Source organism: Staurois parvus, unplaced genomic scaffold, assembly GCF_062004578.1.
Source record: "Staurois parvus isolate SC_StPar_1 unplaced genomic scaffold, SC_StPar_1.0 ptg000618l, whole genome shotgun sequence".
NCBI lineage: Eukaryota > Metazoa > Chordata > Amphibia > Anura > Ranidae > Staurois > Staurois parvus.
In genome coordinates, this window is record NW_028318414.1 from 271,889 (window position 1) to 292,567 (window position 20,679).

Genomic DNA, 20,679 nt, shown 5'->3' on the forward strand with positions numbered 1-20,679 from the left:
TATATGGGTTGCCCTGTCAACCCCCTTACACCCAACACTCTTCTGTAAAAAAAATAAACCAAAGCAGCCCAGTGGAAGGTTTTTGGCCAAACAGTGGCTGCATCCAATCAGGTGAAGCCCTGTTCATGTATTCTGACCATTTGCAGTGGCTGTAAGAATTCAATAAGCACAGCAAGAAATTTGTCCATCCACACTATATAGCATGGATAGCGGAATCTGTTAGATGTAAAGCGTATGTAAACCCAACATTTCTCATTCCTGATATGTGTACACTGTAAGATATACTTGTATGAAAAAGTATCCTGTTCTCTTTGTATTGCTTCCTTAGTGTTAAATCCCTGGTGTTCCTGCCAGTCCCTCTGCTTTCCTATCAAAAACTGACTACACTAGACATGAGAGCACACTGTGGTCAGTTCTCTAGCTAAACTAGGAAGTTCTGTGTAGGTATGTGATCACTTATATAAAAAAACCCAAAACATTTTTTTCTTTTTTATATCTATATACAAATGTTTTGTCTTTAATTTCTGAATGTGTTGTTTTACAAGGTGAGAATTTACATATACTTTAACAGTGTATGGCCAGTAAGGCTGTTTATATTTCAGCTTCCTTTAACCACTCGCCCTCCAGAGGATTTACCCCCCTTCCTGACCAGGCCATTTTTTGCAATACGGCACTGCGTTACTTTAACTGACAATTGCACGGTCATGCAACACTGCACCCAAATGAAATTTATGCCCTTTTTTTCCCGCAAATGGAGCTATCTTTCGGTGGTATTTGATCGCCTCTGCGTTTTTTATATTTTGCCCTATAAACAAAAAAAGATCAACAATTTTGGTAGAAAAAACTGTATTTTTTAATTTTTTGCTATTAAACATGTCCAGTAAAAAAAACAATTTAGGCCAAAATGTATTCTTCTACATGTCTTTGCTAAAAAAAAATCCCAATACGTGTAAATTAATTGGTTTATGTGAAAGTTATAGCATCTACAAATGGCGGTATATATACTGGAATTTTTTATTTTTTTTATAAAAGTAATGGCGGCGATCAGGGACTTATAGCGGGACTGTGGCGGGCATTGTGACACTGGGTGGGAACTGACTAACTGCCACTGACAACGCCAGTGACGCTTATAAAAAGCACTAACACTGTACTAATGACACTGGGCAGGAAGGGGTTAACGTCTGGGGTGATCAAAGCAGAGCAATACAAATCAGCTTGTTGGAGCTGACAGGGGGAGATCTGTATTGTATTCATATAGACCTCTCTCCCGTCAGTGATACTTGGCGATCGCCTGGTGCTGGCAGGTGAATCTCCAGCCAGGACCTGGTGATCAACAGCTGAAGTCGCCCCCTACCCGTAAATACAAAATCATATATATATATATATATTTGTGTGTGTATATACGTGATTTTGCACAGCTCCCTGGTTGGGAAATGGCTAACAGACGAAGCTGTCCAGAAAAAGTAGCAGAAGGATAAGACAAACCATTTTTTTAATTCTTTATTTTTCGTTTTCAGAATATGCAGAAAAAGTCGCAAAGCAATACAAATTTGACTTCTGGAGAAGGCAGAAAAAAATCACGTCACTGACTCAAGGATGTATACATCAGAAAAATATGATAGCCTCACTTAAGAAATATGTGTAGCGTAGGTAGCAAGTATAGAAACTAACCTTGCCTGTTTCTGGTAGAAAAGAGATCATACTTGTCTGGCCACTCAGTTTCCGGTTTGTTGAGAGATGGCCTGACTTCCACTGTGCCTTAGGACAATGAGACAACCCATTTACCACTGATGGGGTTGCTAATGTATGTTAGGGCATGTTGAGAAGCACAGCCAGGGGGACTGAAACAATTATACCCTCTGTCTTGTCCTGCAGGCATTACTGCTGCTGAGCATAACCCATTTAGGTTAATGGGGCCACAACACAACCGTCCTGCAACTGCATGCAAAGCCCACAATGGCGGCATTAAAATAGGCAGTGAAGAGTGGCATATCACCGCTCAGCCACATGTCAACCCCAATCCACAACAGATCACTGCTTGGGGGTGGCAAGGGTTGCCCTATGTCTGAACAAGCCCTAAAACCTTTATCCTGAATGGGGGAAAAAAAATGGTTAAAAGATTTTTGTTGGATTTCAGCTTGAATTTGTTAGTCACATAAAGTGGTAGCAAACTTTGTTTGGATTAAAAAAAAAAAAAAAGGTAGTAAACCAAAAAAAAAAAAAACTCCCTGCAAGAGCATGTATGCATCGCATACTAGCACATTATGAAAAACTTAGCTTAAAAAGAAGCCCTCCAGTGACACGCTGTCACCGCTCATAGGGCTTCCATTTACAACAGGTCTTCTTTCCGTGTTCACGGGCTCCAGCCACTTAAATCCCTAAACCGCGATGACGTAACCCCTGCGCATGCACTCGGGAGTCACAGCCGTGACATCACCGGTGCGCGGTTAGGAGATATTTGCTGTACCTACAGGTAAACCTTATAAGCTTACCTGAAGGTATAAATCAATAAAAGGACTTTACTACCACTCTAAAGTCCATCTAAATCTACTAGTCTCTCTAACACTACCCCCTCCATAGGTTGACAATACTGCTTCCAAAAGGTGGCTTCTCTCCTCCTCCATAGAAACGTTGACGAGGATGTGAGTACAGCTACCCGAGGGGCTCTTTCACGCAGGTGATCCAATCAGGTCTGCCTGTCAGTTTTTCAGGCAGACCTGATCGGATGGTCCATGTATCCCTACGGACCAGTGAGTGTAAACAGACTTGTGCACGCTTACACCTGCCTAACTCCAATCTGATCCGGTACACAATCCATCCCCCTCCATGTAGGCAGATCAAAGAGCAGTCGGGTGACAGCAGGTCCATTTACACCCAGCCACCAATAAAGCAGAGTGGGCTCTTTCCATGTCCACTCTGCATAAACTAAGTGGACACGGACCTGTCATCCGCCCCCTCTGCTCTAGCAGGGGATCAGGGAACAGATCCCCCACTGAGCAAATCAAATTCCACCCAATGTGAAAGGGGCTTTACACAGGAAGTTTCTGGCAGATCACCAGGTTAATACAAAGAGAACAAAAGCCTAAAAAAAAACATGCAGAGTAGAGGACCTGTAGGAAAAATGTTTCTGTCACATGATGTTTGCGCATCTGTTTATCAAACCCGTAATAATATATCATTCATTTTAGTGTACACAAACACAATATAATCTTCATTTGTTTTGTTAAACACAATCAATTAATTGTGACATAAAAATAGAAACCACATATGCCAAGCTTCAAAATTGCATGAGTCCGCAATACAGCGGTAAACTTCAATATCCATAACTGAAGATAGGCGACACATTCCTCATATTCCAGCATGCACAGTAATAGACACAATGTGTTGTGACCCTATGCATGGACTCAGAGATGGACTGACAACTCATGGGGCCCCTGGGCAATAGGGGATCATGGGGCCCCTGTGTCCTTGCCCACACTCAAAGCACACCCAAAAAAGCCTATAAAAAAGGTACCAGGGGCATTTCATGGGGCCCCCCACTGACCCCAGGCCCTCGAGCAGTGCCTGACGCTGGAATGGTCAGTCTGCCCCTGCATGGACTGTACTCCGCTGGATGACTTGTGGCCACCATGAGTACAGTTCATCGAGACCTAAGGTTAAAGCCTAACTTCAAGTTTTGTTTCACTTTAAATGTTTAATGCTGTTTGGGATCTATTTGTCTATAGAACACATTTCACTGTCTATTCAACCCAGATCACTCAAAGAAGCAAAATAGAGACATGTGAATTATTAAAGTGGAACTTTACCCATACCAACTTGATAAAAAATAATGTTCTTTAGCAAGGAACATACATTCCACATGAATAAGTCTGCTATCAAAATGAGTGTGCGTTGTAAATTGCTTTCAGCATTACTCAGGTTTCTTCTTGCTGAAGGTTTCCATTTTGCTGAAGCCTAGAGCCCCTGAACAGCAAGAAATCATAAAGCGAAACTAAATCCAGGGGTGTATTTGTCACGAGGCAAACAAGGTATTTGCCTTGGGTGGCATTTTTCGCCCCCCAGGCGAAAGGCTACTGGTTCTCCTCATCACCGGGGCTGAGCAGCAGAACGGAGTGAAGGGAGCACTGCCCCATAGAAGAACAGCCGCTGGTTCTCCTGGGCAGCAGAGCGGAGCAATGCCAGTTTTGCCCCCCCTCCCCCCGAAGAACAGCCTCTGGTTCTCCTGGGCAGCAGAGCGGAGTGACGAGAGCGCCGTCCCGCAGAAGAATGGCCGCTGGTTCTCCTGGGCAGCAGAGCGGAGTGAAGGGAGCACCACCCCACACAAGAATGGGCGCTGGTTCTCCTGGGCAGCAGAGCAAGTGAAGGGAGCACCGCCCCGCACAAGAATGGCCACTGGTTCTCCTGGGCAGCAGAACGGAGCGAAGGTAGCGCCGCCTCGCAGAAGAATGGCCACTGGTTCTCCTGGGCAGCAGAAGGGAGTGCCACCCCCTGGAAGAATGCCCACTGGTTCTCCTGGGCAGCAGTGCAGAGCGAAGGGAGTGCTGCCCCCCAGAAGAACGGCCGCTGGTTCCCCTAGGCAGCAGAACAGAGCAAAGGGAGAACGGCCGCTGGTTCCCTTGGGCAGCAGAACGGAGCAAAAAGGTGTGCACCCCCCTGGAAGAATGGCCACTGGTTCTCCTGGGCAGCAGAACGGAGCAAAGGGAATGCCGCCCCCCCTGGAAGAATGGCCACTGGTGCTCCTGGGCAGCAGAGCGAAGTGAGGGGAGCCATGGGAGCAGCCGTGAAACTCAGGGAACAGAGCTGCTGTGATGGTGAGTCTCTCTCCAGTGGGAAGGGGAGAGGGGGAGTCGCGGGGCCATGGTGTGCAAGTGGGTCGCAGGTGGGAGGCTGGTGGGCGGCAGTGGGGGCCAGGGGCGGCAGATTTTTTGTATTGCCTAGGGTAACACAAATTCTAAATACACTCTTGTCTAAAACCATTCAATTAACGGTTTCAAAAATCAGTTCCATTCCTGGAATGTCGGGATTGCAAACTCACATTATTATTATACAGAATTTATATAGTGCCAACAGTTTGCTCAGTGCTTTACAAAATGAAGGTAGACAAAACAGTTACAATCCAATCTGGTACAAGAGGAATAAGAGAGCCCTGATCCTTAGAACTTACAATCTAGGACAATTGCTTGAGCTCTCAACCAAACTGTCAAACCATCAAATGACTGGTGTCATAATGATCACATGTGCAGCCCCATGGCAGCTGCAGATCAAACAGAAGCAGCTAACTTGGCTGTAATGCGTAGGAGTTTTTAATTCTGTGTTAAGGCTGTCAGCAGATCGGCATCTAGAAATTTGGCAGTGCCTAAATATAGAGAGCAACTGAGCATGTGCAGAGCAGGGTGAGACAGAATATTACTGGATTTTAAACAGTATAGGCCAGAGGTAGGCAACCTGCGGCTCTCCAGCTGTTGTGGAACTACATTTCCCATGAGGCATTGAAACATTACAAAACTGACAGTTACAGCTATGACTTGCAGAGGCATGATGAAACTTGTAGTCCTGCAACAGCTGGAGAGCCGCAGGTTGCCTACCCCTGGTATAGGCACTTAAATTTATTACAGACAGGTCTTTTTTTCTCAAAAACCTTCACTTGGTTCCACCCTCTACCCACTTCCCAGTACCACTCCTTTTAGAGAATACAAAACCAAAGTATGATTTTGTGGGGCTAAGTAATTTGTATGGCATTTGTTAATGATAACAAGAAAAGCAGAAAAATAGGTCACCCGCAGCCAGCAGCATTAGACCCCTCCAGCATCAATAAATTCCTCCAGCAACAATGGACCCCCAAAACAAATTACCATCCTGGCAACAATAGACCCCCAGCAGCTACAACAGTTCTCCCAGCATCCAGCATCAATAGACTCTCTAGCAGCCAGCAACAATAGACAATAGTAACCTCTCTCTACAGTAGATCCCTTCCAGCAACAACTGACCCTCATCAACAATAGATCCCCCACCAGCAACAATAGGCCTCCCCAGCAACAATAGACCACTACACAAAATAAATCCCCTTCAGTGACAATAGATCCCCCAGCAGCCAGCAATAACAGATCATCCAGCACACCCCAGCACCCCTTACCATTACAGGCTTTCAGTGCTGGAGGTGCCAGAATTGCATTCCCGCTGAAAAAAAGCCCTGATTACAAGTAATTATATAGCACTGCCAATTTATGCAACACTTTACACACATATATTGTACATTCACATCAATCCCTGCTTTCAAGGAGCTTACAATCTAAGGTCCCTAACTCATATTCATAAATGCTAGGGCCAGTTTAGACAGGAACCAATTAACCTACCAGCATGTCTTTGGAGTATGAGAGGAAACCGGACTATTCGGAGGAAACCCACGTAGGCACAGGGAGAACATGCAAACTCCAGGCACGAAGAGCCATGGTTGGGATTTGAACTGGCAATCCTAGTGCTGCCAGGATTGGAACTGTTAGGCGGCACTGACGGGCACTTATAGGCAGCACTGATGGGCACTGATAGGTGGCATTGTAGCACTGAAAGGTAGCTCTGATGGGCATTGATATGTGGCATTGATGTGCACTGGTAGGCACTGACAGGTGGAATTGATGGGCACTGACAGGTGGCACTGATCATCATGGCACTGATAATCTGTGCCCTGATGATCAATGTAGATGTCCCATCTGAGGAATGCCGCTTACCGGCTCTCCTCTCTTCATGATAGCCGGCATTTCCTTGTTTACATGGGATCAGCTGTGATTGGACACAGCTGATCACATGGTAGAGCCTGTGTCATCGGTTCTTTACTGTGATCAGTGATCCGCTGTGTCCCAGGGATACAGCGCACCACTGATCGCTGCTCTTCGCTACATCGGGGGGCGCATGCGCAGTTAGAGTGGGAGGACGTCATATGACATCCTCCCAGAATGAGAGAGCGGCCATGCATCATTTCCTAATATGGCGGATGGGAGGAGCTTAAAGTACTATTAACCACTGGCCCTCCTGAGGATTTACCCCCCTTCCTGACCAGGTCATTTTTTGCGTCACGGCGCTGCATTACTTTAACTGACAATTGTGCGGTCATGCAACGCTACACCCAAATTAAATTTGTGTTCTTTTTTTCCCCATGAATTGAGCTTTCTTTCAGTGGTATTTGATCGCCTGTGTGGTTTTTATTTTTACATTATAAAAAAAAAAAAGCCCGACAATTTTGAGAAAAAAAATAATTTTTGACTTTTTGCTATTAAACATGTTCAGTAAAAAAAATTTAAAAATCAAATTTCGTCATAAATGTAGGCCAAAATGTATTCTGCGACATGTCTTTGCTGAAAAGAAAAATCCCAATATGTGTAAATTAATTGGTTTGCGTGAAAGTTATACCGTTTACAAATGGCGTTTACAAATGGCACAGCCATCCACAGCAGTGTGCCCGAGCTGACAGGGAGGCGGACTGTTAGTAAACTAAACAGTCCTCCTCCCCATCGGAGATCCTTGGAAATCAGCGGGCACCAGCAAGTAATTACCAGCTGGGGCCCGGTGATTGACGGCCGCGAATGGCGGCATGGGTAGTGCACGCATTCAATTCGCGCACGCCCCCTGCCTGGAAATGCAAAATCACGTATATATACACACGTGATTTTGCACACCGCTGCCCCCCTGTAGCTGTATTTCTGCTATAGGGCGGTCGGCAAGTGGTTAAAATGCAAAGTACTATGGCAACCTGGAGGCATTATGTACATAGATGGTGTATGAAATGCCCCCTAGAAATGTAATTTCTTGCTTGTGTGATTGGTTGTTATTTTCCCAGAAGTCTGCACTTACCCTAGGTTCACACCTATGTATTTTCTGCTGCATTTTGCAGAAATGCAGTTCAGTCGATTTAACAGGATTTCCTATGGGACAGGTTTACATCTCCGCGTTTTAACCTGGTGCGTTTTTTGGAAAGGGTCAGGGACTTTTTTGAACGCAAAACGTTGACTTCAACGGGAATGCTGCAGAAAAGCATGTTTTGCATTTTTGCTGCGTTCTTTATGTGTTTTGCAATTTAAATCTGCCTAGCAACAAGAAAAATTTTAAAAATGCAAAACGCATCAAAAACAACACAAAACGCAATGCAGAAACGCCTCAAACGCAACCTGCATAGGTGTGAACCTAGGGTAAGTCCGATTTTGGGTATCCTCACATCCTGTGCAACAAACATTTCAGTTTTGGTGAGATACTCCAACAGGTTAATCATGTCCAAAGATATTCAGACCCTGCAACTTTCCTCATTAGAGCGCTGCAAGTGCAGCAGCTGATCACTAATAAAAAAGACACTCCCATTCATGTTCACTTTGTACATGGACACAGACAGACAGCTATTTCTTCAGAAAAAAAAAAACAGTAGGAATCTGCTACAAAGTTTTTAAAAATCTTGTACATTGATCACCCAGAGTAACATTTTTTTAAAAATATTTGCTTTGTCCCAATCTCTATTTACGTAACTATTGTTACAATGATTTCTTTGTGTACAGTTTGTTAGAGGAGTTTACATATTTCTCTGGCTCTTGTTCTATATTTTGCTGATACTGATTGACAGTGGTTTATTGTTCTTAGTTTTGGTCTTATAAAGGCAGTGAGCGAAACTCTACCTTTTGTGTGTTCAGTTTACAGTTCACATTTCCCCTTCCTTTTTTTTTTGTATTTTAATCGGTTGAGAACCTTTGGACGTTCTACGTGCGAATATTTTTCAGGTTTTCCTCCTGAAATTGGAAACATAGGTCTCTCTCCTACACCAAGATGTAGTAAGGTGTAGGGCGGGTGTCGGCAACCCACGGCTCCAGAGCAGCATGCGGCTCTTTTTCACCTTGGCTGCGGCTCCGGAGCACACTGCCCACCAGGTGATAGGCAATAGGGTCTTCTGTGTGCCGGGCGCCCGCTCCCCTCCCTCCTCTCGGGCGGCCGCCCCAAAAGTCAGGACTCTGCAGCTAGCCCAGCAATGGGCAAACTACGGCCCGGCGGACCTTTTAATCCGGCCCACGGAGCGTTGCAAACATTGGCTGTCAGGATGTAGGCGGGGCAGCGTGACGAACTCCTCTCCTCTCACAGTCCGCCCTGAAGACCGGAACGGCGCGGGAACACGGCGAGAGGAACGCGCGGAGCAAAGGTAAGTGAATTGACACAATATGGGGAATGAATTACTATAAGGGGGATGAATTACTATAGAGGGGATGAGTTACTATGGGGAATGAATTACTATATGGGGGATGAATTACTATGGGGGATGAATTACTATGTGGGGGATGAATTTCTATGGGGGATGAATTACTATATGGGGGATTAATTACTATGGGGGATGAATTACTATGTGGGGGATGAATTACTATGGGGGATGAATTACTATATGGGGGATGAATTACTATATGGGGATGTATTTTCAGTTTTAAAAATGTGGCTCTCAAAATAAATTTCAATCGTGGTTTTGGCGAGATTTGGCTCAGTTGAAAAAAAAGGTTGCCCACCACTGACCTAAGGCTATGATTGTGATTATGACGATGCACTGTGGCCCTGATTAACCCTTTGCTTACTGGGCCCCTAAACCCCCTTCATGACCAGAGCGCTTTTTGCAATATATGCAGTGTCGGATTTGTTTTAAATGTTGCAATGGTTTTGCGGCTCCCAGTCTTTTTTTCCCTCTCGGAAACGGGTCCAAGTGGCTCTTTATGTCTTAAAGGTTGCAGACCCCTGGTGTAGGGGAATAGCTGTGGTGCAGAAAAATGTCATTTAGTTGTGTAATGTGAGGGTTGTAAGTCCTGTGAGCAGAGAAATTTAAAGGGGGGCAAGTCCCTCGAGGTCAGTCCTCTATGTCTCAGATGTGTCTGGATTCCTTGTAACTGAAAATATTGAAGCTGGGAGGGCAGGGTGTAGATTATAGTTGAGTGTGGAAAAAAAGGTTTGAGGTTCGATTGTGGGGCTCCAGAGATCGGGGAGGAATATCTATGTGTCTAATTGAGGCAGGAAGGGGGGATAGTATTGGTGGAAACTAAGGCTGTCCCATAATGGGGATAATAGGTCTGACAAAGGAAGATATCTGTTGATGTTTGAGAACAGAGTCTCAAATAAATATCACATGCCTTACTCAAAATGGCCATGCCAAAAAATGTGAGGGGAGTGTTTTCCAAAGTGATTTCTTAACAAAATAAACCATGGAGACATGGACAGGTGGGGGAGTTTGCTTTTAATAATAAAAATGAATTAAATAGTGTTTTTAGAGTGTGGTGCTCAGATGCCATGTAGTTCCACTTTAACTGAGAGGGATTCTAATAAAAAATGCAGAGAGGCAGATACAAATAAGAAGTTGTACCCATTGGAGGGAGGTCAGCAGAATAGGGTTGCTTTCCGATTGCAACTCCGTTTGTTTTCATGCTGGTACAGTGGGGAAAATATTTTGATCCCCTGCAGATTTTGTAAGTTTGTCCACTTACAAGGAAATGAAGGGTCTATAATTTTTATCATAGGTGTATTTTAAATTGATAGAGACAAAATATCAACCAAAAAAAATACGAGACAAATGTTATAAATTGAATTGCAGTTCAGTAAGTAAAATACGTATTTGATCCCCAAGCCAACAGGACTTAGTACTTGGTGGAGATACTCTTCTTGGCAAGCACAGAGGTAAGACATTTCTTTTAGTTGGTTACCGGGTTTGCACACATCTTAGGTGGGCTTTTGGTCCATTCTTCTTTACAGATCTTTTCTAAATCTTTACGGTTTCTTGGCTGTTGCTTGGCAACTTGAAGTTACAGCTCCCTCCATAAGTTTTCTATAGGATTAAGGTCTGGAGACTGGCTAGGCCACTCTATGACCTTAATGTGCTTCTTCTTGAGCCACTCCTTTGTTGTCTTGGTGGTATTTCATGCTGGAAGACCCATCTTTAGTGTTTTGGCTGAGGGAAGAAGGTTCTCATCCAAGATTTTACAATACATGATCCCATCCATTGGTCCTGAAAAGTTGGCCTGTACCTTTAGCAGAGAAACAGCCCTAAACCATAATGTTTCCACCTCTGTGCCTGTCTGTGGGAATGGTGTTCTTAGGGTCATAGTCAGCATTTTTCTTCCTCGAGTTAATGACAAAGGGCTCAATTTTGGTCTCATCTGACCACAGCACATTCTCCCTATCCTTCTCTGAATCATTTAGATGTTCATTGGCAAACTTTAGATGGGCCTGTACATGTGCCTTCTTGAGGAGGGGGGCCTTGCGTGCCAAACAAATGATTTGTTTGGTGACTGTGGTCCCAACTGCCTTGAGATCATTCACAAGCTCCTCTCATGTAGTTCTGGGCTGATTCTTCACTTTACAATGATCATCCTTGCCCCATGATTATTATTATTATACAGTATTTATAAAGTGCCAATAGTTCGCTCAGCGCTGTACATTACAAAGGGGGACAGAACATGTGACAGAACAATACCAATACAATGTGATACACGAGGGGTTTGAGGGCCCTGCTCTTTCGAGCTTACAATCTAGGAGGGAGGGGATGGTGGCACAGGAGGAGATAGCTGTGGGGGATGGAGTGGTAGGAAGAGTGGAGGAGGTCGGCAAGTTATCAGGGGGTGGGGTAGGCTTCCCTGAAGAGATGGGTTTTCAGGGTGCGCCTAAAGGAGAGGAGAGTAGGTGATAATCTGATGGGTTGGGGCAGGGAGTTCCAGAGGATGGGTGACACCCTGGAGAAGTCCTGGAGGCGGGCATGGGAGGAGGAGACCAGGGAACTAGAGAGAAGGAGGTCTTGTGAGGATCGGAGTGTGCGTGCTGGGCGGTACTTGGATATTAGGTCAGTGATGTAGTTCGGGGCAGTATGGTGGACAGCTTTGTACGTCAGCGTTAGGATTTTGAATTTGATCCGTTGCACAATCGGAAGCCAGTGGAGGGATTGGCAGAGGGGGGTGGCGGAGACAGAGCGGTTGGAAAGGTGAATGAGTCTGGCAGCCATATTCAGGATCGACTGAAGCGGGGATAGCCAGCGGCGAGGCAGGCCAGTGAGGAGGGAGTTGCAGTAGTCGAGTCGTGATATTATGAGAGAGTGGATGAGCTGTTTAGTGGTTTCTGGGGTTAGGAACATGCGGATTTTGGCGATGTTGCGGAGGTGGAGTCTGCACGAGTTTGTTAAAGATTGGACTTGGGGCTGGAAGGATAGGTTGGAGTCCAGAATGACACCCAGTACTCTGGCCTGCAGGGCGGGTTTGATGGTAGCGTTGTTGAATGTGACGGAGAAATCAATGGGGGGTGGTGTCCGGGCTGGGGGGAAGACAAGAAACTCGGTTTTGGAGAGGTTCAATTTAAGGAAGTGGAGCGACATCCAGTCTGATATGTTGCTCAGTAGGTGTGTGATTCGGGCTGAGACCAAGGGGGTGAGGTGGGGGGTTGAGAGATAGATTTGTGTGTCGTCGGCATAGAGGTGGTAGTTGAAGCCGTGAGAGTGTATGAGTTGGCCAAGGGAGGAGGTATAGATGGAGAAGAGAAGGGGCCCAAGGACAGAGCCTTGAGGGACCCCAACAGAGAGGGGGAGTGAGGGGGAGGTGGTAGCATTATAGGTAACGCTGAAGGAGCGTTGTGACAGGTTGGATGAGAGCCAGGAGAGAGCAGAATCTCTGAGGCCGAGGGAGTGTATTTTTTTGAGGAGGAGGGGGTGGTCGACTGTGTCAAAGGCCGCAGAGAGGTCAAGGAGTAGGAGCACTGAATAGTGGCCATTAGCTTTGGCGGTTAGCAGGTCGTTGGAGAGTTTGAGTAAGGCAGTTTCGGTGGAGTGTAGGGGACGGAAGACGGACTGTAGGGGATCGAGGAGGTTGTTGTCGTTGAGGTGAGAGCATAGGCGGGTGTAGACTAGGCGCTCGAGGAGTTTAGATGTAAATGGGAGCAGGGAGATGGGTCTGAGGTTGTTTGGGTCATTGGGGTCCAGGGAGGGCTTTTTAAGTATGGGGGTGATGTGTGCATGTTTCAGAGGGGAGGGGAAAGTGCCTGAGGAGAGGGAGAGATTGAAGATGTGGGTGAGGGAGCGTAGGATGGAGGAGGAGGAAGGTCGTAGGAGTTGTGAGGGGATAGGGTCGAGGGGGCAGGTGGTGAGGCGGGCATCAGAGAGGATCTTGGAGACTTCCTCGATGGTAGTAAGGTCAAAGGTGCGGAGTGTGGGGGGAGCTTCAGTATGAGGAATGTAGGGTGGGGTGGAAGAGGAGGTCAGAGCAGTGGTGGGGCCGTGGGAGAGGGGTGATGAGGGGGTAGCTGAGTGAGGGTGAAGGGGGTTGGAGAGAGTTTTAGCAGCGACGAAGTCCCTGCGGGTTATGTCGAGGGGGAGGGGGGATAAGGGGGTAGCTGTGTGAGAGGGGACGGTTTGAAAGGGTGTGTGAGTTGCAGCAATGTCCTTGCGAATTGTGTCAATCTTGTTTTTGAAGTGATTGGCAATCTCAAGGGCAGTGAGTGAGGTGCTGGGTGGAGGTGGGGGTGGAGAGAGTAGAGAGTTGAAGGCAGAGAAGAGTCGGCGAGGATTGGAGGAGAGGGCCTTGATGAGGGTCAAGAAGTAGGCCTGTTTGGCAGCATGGAGGGAGGAGGTGTAGGTGTGGAAGGCAGATTTGTAACGGGTGAAGGCTTGTTGGGATTTGGTTTTGCGCCATATTCGCTCCAGGGCACGACTTTGTCGTTTGAGGGTTTTGGTGTGATCAGTCTGCCAGGGCTGGAGCGGTCGGGGTCTGATGTTGCGTGTGGTTAAAGGCGCTAGTGAGTCAAGGGCTGTTGTAGGCGGTCAAAGCCAAGTCAGGGCAGGACAGGGGGAGGATGCTGTCGTGAAGTTGATCAGCTGCAGAGTGGAGGGAGGTAGGGTTAAGGTTGCGGAGGTTACGGCTGGTAGTAGTGTGACATTTGGAGGGGTAGGCGTTGGAGGACGAGGAGCTAGAGAAGGTGATCAGGTTGTGGTCAGAGAGAGGGAAGGGGGTGTTAGTGAGGTTGTGGGGAGCGCAGCGGTTGGAGAAGACAAGGTCCAGGATATTTCCGTCGGAGTGGGTGGTGGATTGTATGCACTGTGCAAGTGCAAAGGAGGAGGTTAGGTGGAGGAGACGGGCTGTGTCTGGGTTGTCGAGGTTGACAGGGATGTTGAAATCCCCAAGGATGATGGTGGGTAGCTCAGAGGAGAGGAAGAAGGGTAGCCAGGAGGAGAAGTCATCCAGGAAGCGGGGTATGGATCCAGGAGGCCGGTATATCACAGCAATCTTCAGGGGGGTTGGGGAGAATAGTCGGACGCAGTGGGCCTCGAAGGAGGAAAAGGATAGGGAGGGGGCGTTTGGGAAGACTCGGAAGGTGCTCTGCGGTGACAGGAGCAGACCAACCTCACCACCTTTACGACCGTTAGGCCTGGGTGAGTGGGTCCAGGTGAGACCTCCGTAGGAGAGTGCAGCAGGGGAGGTAGAGTCAGTGGGCTGGATCCAGGTTTCCGTGATCGCTAGGAGGTTGAGGGAGCGGGAAACAAAGAGGTCGTGGATGGCGGTAAGCTTGTTGCACACCGATCGGGCGTTCAGGAGTGCACATGAAAATGGGGGGGAGATTTTAGGGAGCAGGAGGACAGATACTAAGTTGTGGGGGTTGCAGTAGGACGTGGAGGTGGGAGGGTGTTGAGCGGGTGAGGGAGGTGGAGGGCCAGGATTCGGGGAGATGTCCCCCGCGGCTAGGAGGAGGAGAAGGGTGAGAAAGGTGGCATGGGAGCGGGATGTGCAGGAGCGTGAGAAACTACTAGTGGAGGTGTTGGGGTCAGTGGGAGAGTGGAGTAATAGGAGGAGGTGGTGGGTGCCATAGAGGGGCGAAGGAAGCAGTGAGGACACAATATACAATTGTTTGTGAGGGGCAGAGGGATATAGTGAATGGATTTTGGGAATGGAGGAGAGGAAAATGAGGAGGAGTGGAAGAGGCATTTTGGGGAGGTGAAGAGAGCAATAGTAGGGAGATGATAGCAGTGAGGGGGAGATGTACAGGTTGTGGGGTGGAGCAGAGGGGTAAAGAAATGAGATTTGGGAACAGAGGATAGTAATATGATAAGGAGAAGAGGGGCGTATTATATAAAGGTACACAGAGTGGGTCTCAGGCATGTAAGAGGTTTCCCAGGGTGTTTGCTTGCAGTCTTCCAGCATGCAGTAGAGCTTCTTGCTGTTGTGTCTTCCTGCTGCTTAAGTTCTCCTGCTTTAGTTCAACTGCTGTGTTTAACTGCTTCTTCTATGCACTCCTAAGCCGCACTCAATCTGAAGCAGCACCCCCATCAGAGACTGTGCCCCCCATCAGAGATCTCCCCCATGAGCTGATCTAAATTTATAGGGAGATGCTCAAATGAGCATTCAACTCCACCCCAATTAGAAGCTGATAAGGATCACATGAATAGTGGGGGATGATTCTCAGGAAACAGACAACAATCGTAAAACGGGTGCAGCTAGAGGTGAGCACTGGTCAACATACACAAATATAAATACACCATTTGTTCTGAATATAGCAGGAGTCAATGCGTTTTGGAGTTAAGAGTGGAGGTAGGAGAAAGGTGCATTTACCCAGGAGGAAGGCAGCAGGAGTCAATGCGTTTTGGAGTTAAGAGTGGAGGTAGGAGAAAGGTGCATTTACCTGTGAAAGTAGAGAAGGCACAATTAGATTGCTGTGTTTAACTGCTTCTTCTATGCACTCCTTCTAAGCCGCACTCAATCTGAAGCAGCACTCCCATCAGAGACTGTGCCCCCCATCAGAGATCTCCCCCATGATGCAAAATCTTGCATGGCGTCCCAGACCAAGGGCAATTTGAAGGCTATTTTGTATTTCTTCCATTTGCAAATAATCACTCCAACAGTTGTCTCCTTTTCACCAAGCTTCTCATTGATGGTCTTGTAGCCCATTCCAGCTTTGTGCAGGTCTACAAATCTTGTCCCTGACATCCTTTGATAATTTCCCTATGATGCTGAGGTTTGAATGGAAGAAAGATTCTGTGGACAAGTGTCTTTTATACACATAACATTAGGAGCACCTTCCTAAATTGACAGGACTAATCTGTGTACCACATGAGCACATAGCCAATCTGTGGGAGCCAGAATTATTGTTGGTTGGTAGGGGATCAAATACTTATGTTACTCACTGAACTGCAACTCAATTTATAACACTGGTATCGTGTTTGTTTTTTGTTTTGCTGGATTTTTGGTTGATATTCTGTCTCTATCATTTAAAATACACCTATGATAAAAATTATAGACTCTTCATTTCTTTGTAAGTGTAGGGTATGGAAAAAGCTGTTGAGAATAAAGATTATTTGTTACAAAATAATAAAGGAATGATTTACATCTTGAATAAAGCAATGCAACTGAAGCAATAAGGTTTCTTGTGGGACCATACCCAGAGTCTGGCAAGGATATTTTGAAACAGTGGAAAACATTTTAGGCTCAAGGAGGCTACAAGGGGTACTTATTTTAGTCAAGAAACAGTGGCCTAAATGATGGTTCCTGCAATTAGCAGTGAATTATTAAAGAATACATTTACAACACGTATATTCATTATAGCATGCTCTTCTGGTGTCATAGAGAAATAAGTAAACCTCCACTTTCTACAGCTACCGTGGTATCCAAAGACTATTCTAAGTGCTAGTATATTTCTTTGACACCATTTGCAAGTGGACATCATTGCCACATTTGATGTACTTGGAGAGATGGAAAGATTGCCCTCTTACTTGGATCTGTAGATATGTAACTATATGCATGCTGACCTATTCTTGGTTGTGCCATCTCTTATTGGGTTCAAACCTTTGCTGGCTGACAATAAGATAGGAAAAGTACATTATAAACCTCAGCCTCTATGGGCAGGTACTTTTTAATGCACACAGAGTAGGTGTATGTAAAGGTTCTAATTTATCCAGGTTTATGGCATAAATTGTGTAGCTAGTCACATTCAACTGAACTTGTTCTGTTATGTTATCCAAACTGCTTCTTCAGTTACATTGAATGTCAAGAGCATACCCCACCATGTGTAAGGCATACAGGGCACTCAGGTACATTAATCCAATTCCCATGGAATATGCGGAGGAAGATGTTGATCGTCCAAGATCAGGATGAGAGCTGTGAAAGTTTGTGCAAAAACACCTTTTCTAAATAGGTAAAAAATAGTATTAGTTGCATTTAAGTGGAATAACTTTTAGCTCTAAAGCTGAACCCCAGTTCAACATCTATATTCACATACAAAATACATGAGAGCTGCTTTTCCTTCCATAGGGTTTGTATTTGTCTAACCAGTCGTTAGATTTGCATATCTGTCACCATAGTTCTGTCTGGCAGGGCAGGAGACCTAATTTTTCTCTGCTGCATTCAAGTAACACTTAGAGCTCATGTACGCAGGGCGTTTGAAAAACTCTTCTGACTGATGGAAAACATAGGTTAAAAAACGTCTGTTTAGCCACATTTGAATACCGCATTTGCATTTAGAAGCGTTTTTTAAAGATAACCTCAAGAGACCTTCCCAAATGCCCAGAATACACTGAAAAATAGTAAAAAATTAACTATTTCAGACATTGAAAGAAATAGAGAGAGCAGTATGTGCTGAGATTACCGTTTTTTTCTGGTTGTATACACTATGGATCCCATCATTAGCATAATGCAGCACGTTCTACCATTTTTTTCCTTCACGCAAAACCTGGAACTGACTGCATTAGTTTACTAGGTCCATTTGAATACATGGAAAACGCTTTGCATGCATTTCTGATGAGGAAAAAAAGGATCTGGACAGCATCTGGATATAGAAAACGCTTATAAAACATGGTTAACCGTGTTTACGTGCGTTTGAAATGCTGGTAAAATCTACTCCTGAACACAAGTTTGGTGCGTTTAAAAAAAAAAAAAGACTGTAAACTCAACTGCCTGTAAACAACTGTGTACATGGACACATAGGAAAACATTAGGGATAGTTCAGGGGCTGCTGAAAACCGCCAAACAGCTCCTGAACGTCAGTTTAGCAGCTGCAGTGTACATGAGCCCTTACAGGTTTTGTACCTTGCCCAGACTGTGAGAAGCAACACACTAATGAACACATACAGTATCTCTGCTCTCGCAGCATGTTCCTTATTTAATCATGAGCACTACAGGACAACTGATGCCTACTTTTGCTGCTTCTCCCTCATTCCCTCCAAGCTCTGCAGTACAGGGAGACTGCCGGAGGCAGATACTAGATCATATTCCTGTACCTTTACGGTTTGCTTTTAATACAAAAAATAAATTCCCCTGCAAAATAATGTCATAATGTACTAGTATACATCACATACTAGCACATTAAGAAAGACGTACCTTAGAACAAAGCCCTCCAGCGGACCGCTGTCACCACTGACAGGGCTTCCATCTTCGCCCGGTCTTCCTTATGGGTTCGTGCGCGCGCTCTGGCTGCTTGATTGGGCGAGCCACGATGACATCACATGCTTTCGGCTGCGGCACAGAGCTCTGATGGAACAGCAGGGGTATAGCCAGGGCTGTGGGGAAGAGTCCCTTGTCCCTATCAACCCCCCATATTGAGGGCATGTGGCCTGGTATGGTTCGGGGGGGGGGGGGGGGGTAGTTTATTTTTTTTTTTAATTTTGGCATAGGGGTTCTCCTCAAAACCCATACCAGACTCTGAGGTCTTGGTATGAATGGAGGGGGGACCCCGTGACGTTTTATTTTTTAAAATTATTTTTAATGCCCTTTCTATGCAGCTGAGCTGCAATATGTAGGGTGGGGTGTTGTGGGTGTGTGTGGTTTTAGCTCGAGTGTAGGCGGAGACATAGGGGGCCCTATTATCTTTTATTGCCCGGAGGCCCCCCTCAAAACCCATACAAGACCCAAAGGTCTTGGTATGAATGGAGGGGGACCCCATGACGTTTTATTATTTTAAAATGATTTTTAATGCCCTTTCTATGCAGCTGAGCTGCACTATGTGGGTGTGGCTTTGGCTTGAGTGTAGGCAGAGACATAGGGGGCCCTATTATCTTTTATTGCCCGGAGGCCCCATGAGTTGTCAGTCCACCCCCTGTGCGCCCATGGCTTCTGCATGTATTTCAGTCAATAACAACTAAGTTTTACTCCAGGATGTCTTGGAGTTCTGTCCTCTATAGAGATCTTTCAGTCTCCCATTAGAATATTACACGTAAGGAGAAATCATAGAGAAGGCCACCCACACTGTGTACACATTTGTTTTGGTGATATAGATCAGATAACTTTCCATTTAAATAGGCTGTTAACTTGATAAAATAGAAGTACACTTCTATTTACAGTACTTATCAAGAGTAAATTAGGAGCTGATACGAAATATTTGTTTTTCTGATAGCACAAATGGAACACCTTTAAGCAGACATTGTATATTAACATACATTATATTGCTAATGTGACACTGTACATCAAATTGTATATTGTGCTAAAGAGAATAAAATCATTAGAACAGTTAGGCATACCATCTCTGCTAAATCACACAATTAAAGCTGAAATCTAGGCAGGATTTTTTATTGCATAAAATTTGTCCAGCTTGGACCAATGAAGGTCCACATTTCACTGCTGTGAAAGGGGACAATCACTGTAGTAGTCGGCTCTACTACGGGGCTTGTTGCAGTATTCAGCGTCTTCTGCTGAGCAGCTGCCCTGCATGATCACCTTGTTCGGTCAGAGAACACCTTGTACTTCTTGAAAAAATAAAAAGGTATCATGTGAATGGATGCAGTACATAGTAAATAACCCCCTGTGGTCACCATGCAGAAGGGTTGCCGCTCAGCACAGGACATGGAACATAGCGGCAATCACTGTAGCAGTGCCGACTAACACAGGTATTGTCACCTTCCACAGCGATTGCTCAGATATGAGATATGCATACTTGCATTTATCTAAGCTGAACCAGTGTAACTATGCAATATGATTCATACCTAGACATTTGAAACTTTAAGGTAGCCATACATGGCTTGATGTTCTCTCGTTCACCCTATGGGCTGAATGAGAGAATCATCCAAGCTGTTGGCAAAGATGGGGAAATTAGCTCTCCGTTCACATCAGGCCCGACTTTGAATCGTGCGACTTCAAGTCGCACGATTCAAAGTCTGGGGACCCGTCGATTTCAGGTGCGATTTGCAAGACATCTGGTAACGATGTCTATGCAAATCGCACCAAAAGTAGTGCATGTACTACTTTTGAAATCTGTGCGGCTCCAACCAAGTCGGAACTGCACCGATATGACCGCTCCAATTGCAGACAATAGGGTGCAACTTGGCATGCAATTTGAAAGTCGCAGGGCATGCATATCGCTTGCCAAGTTACATCCCGTGTGAACCAGGGCTTAATGGAGAAATCTCCAATCTTTGTTCAGGTGATAAATTTTTCACCAAGCTCAGTTGGTTGGTGCTTGCAGGGCTACTCTCTGCTCCAATTTTGGCTGATATAGCAAGAATCTGAATATTTGAGCCCTCTATGGCAAGCCTTATTTTAGAGTATAAAGTACATTTTATGTTAAGTCTTGTCACTTAATAAACCTCCAGCAAAAAGCAAAGAATGCCTTTGTTGACCTCTCCTGTTGTTTGACTGTCATGTAGTGTATCCCTCCAAAAGGCTAGGCACTATTTCACCTTCTTTGCAGCTAGCAGGTCTGTGCAAATACACATTCACTGGCAGC